Here is a 6000-nt window from a genome sequence, read left to right on the forward strand (position 1 = left end):
AAAAATATCTTCAAGGCCAATATCATTAAGGTCAATACACTAGTCTCAAAGTTCATTTATGCTCAAACTTTTCGAGACTTTCTAAAAAGTTGAACCGTCGAGGGAATGGCCTGCATGGGAGCTAGTACGGATAAGGTTAAAGAACGCGGTTTGAATGAAAAATGCTGAGTGCTTACATTATAGCCCTGTTTACATTAAAACATCACCAAGATATTTACAATTGGGGTAGGGGCAGAGAGTTAGCGTAGCGGTTCTGACCCGAGCTTTGCACTGAGGTACCGGGTTCGAACCCCGGTCGTTCCAGACAACTTTATGTATACTAATATTTGGTTTCCAGTCCATACTCGCTGCAGCCTGTCGCATGTTTTCTCTGGGTCAGCTGGCTCCTAAAACTGAACCTTCTTAAACGGTTGTAAAGTTTCGGACCGATTTCCGTATTGAATATATTTCAAGATATAATATAGGCCTATCCGGTATTGAAAATGGCACAAATATCATGAGTAGCTGAAAGCGCCAACAAAGTCAAACAAATAATAAAATTGGGGTGTTTTTAAACACCCCCAATTTTATTCACATTTTACTATAGCGCACAAACTACATAAATATGAAAGGCGGGGCAAAATCTTGTGGGAAATCAGCGAATATCCAAGCATCTTTTTAGATTACAGTCTGATGAATGTCAATGTCGCTCTTACATGTAGATATCAAGGTCTGATTTTAATAATACCCCTCAAGTAATACTGATTGTACATTGAACTATGCGTTCAAGGTTGATAGAGAAAATAATAGAGGATTTTTGTGATTTTGATTATATGGTTTTAAGTAATTGTCTTACAAATAACAGTTCAATTTGAATTTTGACCCCTGTATTAACTTTGACCTTGGTTTCTGCCCACCAGGTACCTATTATATTCTTTATTCTTTACACTTCTGGAATCAACTTGAAACAACAAATGTTAGTCGTAGTCAACGGCAATATCTACAGATCTACTTGAACATAATGGCTTCACTTAGAGTATAAATGTATGGTGACCAAGGAAGGTCTTATGGATGGATATATACTTTGGAATATTTTGATCATAAGTTACTTCTGCTACGTCGATTATGAGAAAAGGCAGGTATATAAAATAAAATATCTTTTGGACAATGCTCTAACAATAACAACAATATTCAACAATAATTTCTACATACCTGCGATTTTTTAAATATTATTTTGTAAGATTTTCTGTTTTTGCTGCACTTTGTTGAGTCGCATACTATTAAACTTCTGCTGAAACTTTACTTAACTAAATTGATGGTTTATTTTTGTTATTTTATTTTTCAACAACGTCAATGCCAAAATTACTCTTTTTCAAATAAAATAAAATAAATTTAGCATCACAATAATTGTCGGTAGAAGAAACATTGTTTCTTTAAATAAAAAAAAAGGAATCTTTTTCATCGTTTTCATGCTCTTTCCTTTCAATCATTCACTCAATTCACAATTTTTTCAACGTATATTATTTATGCCAAACTACATTCAATTTTCCAATTAGAAACCAAATCATTATGAATTCATAACAATTTTTGACGATATAAAAGCAGATGTTATGTAAGCATAATAACGTCAACATTTATTGCCTGCTCTTTTTGCAACATAAGAAACACGCCAAACTATATTGATATTAATCTAGCACGCCCTTATTGCCAATTTAATGTAGTATGCTATTTATAATTGGCGCCACATCACATTTTTGAATGTACACTTTAAATATACGCCTCATCTCCTTTAGTAGTTGTACTAGTAACTTAAACCTTTTTAATTATTCTACTCTATATGAGGGATTTTCCTGATATGAGCAAAGTAAATGGAGCTAGGAAATGGGTCTAGGATGTTACAAATGACATAATATTGTTATTGTTGCTGTTGCTCTTACCAAATAATATTCGATAGATAATGTTGTAAAATTATTGGAAAGTAGAAGAAGGTAAGGTTGATTGATCGCTTATGTCAAATGCAGTCCGCTTATATCATTTTTCACCCTGATGTTACAGTGACGACAGTATTCCGTGACCAAGTCATTTGTTGAGAACCAGAAAGCCTTAACTCACAATAGTTTTCATTGTGAGTAAAGGCTTTCTGATTCTCAACCCTCTTAGTGTTTAGGGTGCAGGTCTCACATACCTAAGTCCTGGTTTCGACACCCATTTTTCTTGTTTCATTCATTAAAGTATATTACTGTTTAAACCCATTATTAATGGGTTCATTCCTGTAGTTTAACCCACCCTCCGCTTTTAAGTGTATGTCGAATTTACAGTATCTTGAGGAACAGCTTTCGCAATTCTGACGTCCTGGGTTCCTCCTTTATGTTACGACGCCAAACTGTTGAAGTATCACACAGAATATGAAAGATGATAAAATGATATGATATGATACATGTCCTTGATAAAGTCTATTAGTCCTGGCCCTGTCCTACAGACCCGTATACAATTTTTCAGGGAGAAAGTTTGAATGTTGATTCGAGTAGGGTATGCATAGGTCTTTCAAATTCTACTAGGTGGAAAATTCCAAACCCGGGCAAACTCTGTATATGGCCGTTTTTCAAAATGGCCGCCAAAATGTACTTATGAACCAGGTATAATGACAATAACTCTGAAACTATTTGACCTAGAGGGGTGATTGAGGTGTCTATCCCCACTAAATCAAGGCTGTCTGATTGAATGAAGGGGTTTCATGGTTGTCCGAGGTCTAGGACACCTGAAATCCAAGATGGCCGCCCGTAGCAACCATAATCATCATATTCGCCAGATGAAATGACAATAATTCGGAATCTGCTTGACCTACAAGGGTCATTAAGGTGTCTATCCCCACTAAATCAAGGCTTTCTGATTGAATAAAGGGGTTTCATGGTTGTCCGAGGTCTAGGACACCTGAAATTCAAGATGGCCGCCCATAGCAACCAGATAATCATCATATTTAATATTAGCCAGATGAAATGACAATAATTCGGAATCGAGTCTGCTTGACCTGCAAGGGCCATTTAGGTCTCTATCCCTATGAAATCAAGACGGTCTAATTGAATGAAGAGGGTGTCATGGTTGTCTGATGTCTAGGACCCCCGGGTCTAGGACACCCACAATCTAAGATGGCCGCCCATAGCAACCATATAAATATTCATATTAACCAGGTGAGATGACAATATCGCTAAATCAGGGCTGTTTGATTAAATGATGTGATATCATGGTTGTCTGAAGTCGAAGTCACACCAAACCAGATGGCAGCCATAGCAACCACTATTAAGCAAGTAAAATGTCATCAATTAGAACCTCTGTAACATAGAGGCTGGATTAATGCCGCCAAAATGTGTTTTTTCACTAAAAAAATGGGTTAGAGTGTCATTGAAACAGCATTATAAGCAATAAATATTCAAAATAATCGATGAAAAATGGCTTTGAGGGTTATAGCAGAAACGTTTCTCCCTAAATGATGTTGCTAATATGTTTTTAATCCAAAATGGCGCCGATTATGAGGTCCAAAATGGCCTTCAAAATACATTTTTTCACTCAAAAATGGGTTAGAGTGGCAAAAAAATGGGTTAGAGTGGCATTAAAACAGCATTTAACAAATTAAATATTCAAACTTATCAATGGTAAATGGCTTTGAAGGTTACAGCAGAAACATTTCTCCCCAATTGTGTTGTTAACATGTTTCAAATCCAAAATAATGCCGATTATGAGGTCAAAAATGGCCACCAAAATACTTTTTTCACTCAAAAATGGGTTAGAGTGGCATTAAAACAGCATTATAAACATTAAATATTCAAAATAATCAATGAAAAAATGGCTTTGAGGGTTATAGAAGAAACATGTCTCCCCAAATTATGTTGCTTATATGTTTTAAATCCAAAATTATATTTTTGATATTATTAGGATGAAAAGGCGACCAAAAATATATATATTCACTCGAAAAATGGGTTAGAGTGGCATTAAAATAACATTTAACACATTAAATATTAAAACTTATCAATGGTAAATGGCTTTAGAGGGTTACAGCAGAAACATTTTCCCCCAAATTGTGTTGTTAACATGTTTCAAATCCAAAATGGTGTCCATTATGAGGTCCAAAATGGCCGCAAAAATATATTTTAAGCAGCCATAAGTAGTATTAAAACAGCATTAAACACATTAAATATTCAAAATAATCTATGGTAAACCGTTTTAGGGATTACAACAGAAACATTTTGTACCAAACAATAGGTTGTTAACATGTTTTAAATCCAAAATGGTGCCAAAAATGAAAACCAAAATGACCGCTAAAGTATTTTTTTCATACTAAAGGCGACATTAAAACAGCATTAAAAGCTGAGAAAAATGTATTTGGCCGCTATTTTGGGCTTCACTTTGGGCGCCATTTTGAATTTGACACCTGTGAATGACACAATTTGGTTACAAATGTCTATCTGTAGCCCTCAATGCCATTTACCATTGATAAGTTTGAATATTTAATGTGTTAAATGCTGTTTTAATGCCACTCTAACCCATTTGTTGAGTGAAAAAATGTATTTTGGAGGCCATTTTGGACCTCATAATCGGCGCCATTTTGGATTTAAAACATATAAGCAACATAATTTGGGGAGACATGTTTCTTCTATAACCCTCAAAGCCATTTTTCATTGATTATTTTGAATATTTAATGTTTATAATGCTGTTTTAATGCCACTCTAACCCATTTTTGAGTGAAAAAGTATTTTGGTGGCCATCTTTGACCTCATAATCGGCACCATTTTGGATTTGAAACATGTTAACAACACAATTTGGGGAGAAATGTTTCTGCTGTAACCCTCAAAGCCATTTACCATTGATAAGTTTGAATATTTAATGTGTTAAATGCTGTTTTAATGCCACTCTAACCCATTTTTTGAGTGAAAAAATGTATTTTGAAGGCCATTTTGGACCTCATAATCGGCGCCATTTTGGATTAAAAACATATTAGCAACATAATTTAGGGAGAAATGTTTCTGCTATAACCCTCAAAGCCATTTTTCATCGATTATTTTGAATATTTAATGCTTATAATGCTGTTTCAATGACACTCTAACCCATTTTTAGTGAAAAACGTATTTTGGCGGCATTAATCCAGCCTCTATGTTACAGAGGTTCTAATTGATGACATTTTACTTGGTTAATAGTGGTTGCTATGGCTGCCATCTGGTTTGGTGTGACTTCGACTTCAGACAACCATGATATCACATCATTTAATCAAACAGCCTTGATTTAGCGAAGTTACACGCCTTAATTGCTCTTCTGGATCAAATAATTATTGAGATATTGTCATCTCACCTGGTTAATGTGAATATTTATATGGTTGCTATGGGCGGCCATCTTAGATTGTGGTTGTCCGAGACCCGGGGGTCCTAGACATCAGACAACCATGACACCCTCTTCATTCAATTAGACAGTCTTGATTTCATAGGGATAAAGACCTAAATGGCCCTTGTAGGTCAAGCAGATTCCGAATTATTGTCATTTCATCTGGCTAATATGATGATTATCTGGTTGCTATGGGCGGCCATCTTGAATTTCAGGTGTCCTAGACCTCGGACAACCATGAAACCCCCTTTATTCAATCAGAAAGCCTTGATTTAGTGGGGATAGACACCTTAATGACCCTTGTAGGTCAAGCAGATTCCGAATTATTGTCATTTCATCTGGCGAATATGATGATTATGGTTGCTACGGGCGGCCATCTTGGATTTCAGGTGTCCTAGACCTCGGACAACCATGAAACCCCTTCATTCAATCAGACAGCCTTGATTTAGTGGGGATAGACACCTCAATCACCCCTCTAGGTCAAATAGTTTCAGAGTTATTGTCATTATACCTGGTTCATAAGTACATTTTGGCGGCCATTTTGAAAAACGGCCATATACAGAGTTTGCCCGGGTTTGGAATTTTCCACCTAGTAGAATTTGAAAGACCTATGCATACCCTACTCGAATCAACATTCAAACTTTCTCCCTG

Source organism: Amphiura filiformis, chromosome 17, assembly GCF_039555335.1.
Source record: "Amphiura filiformis chromosome 17, Afil_fr2py, whole genome shotgun sequence".
NCBI lineage: Eukaryota > Metazoa > Echinodermata > Ophiuroidea > Amphilepidida > Amphiuridae > Amphiura > Amphiura filiformis.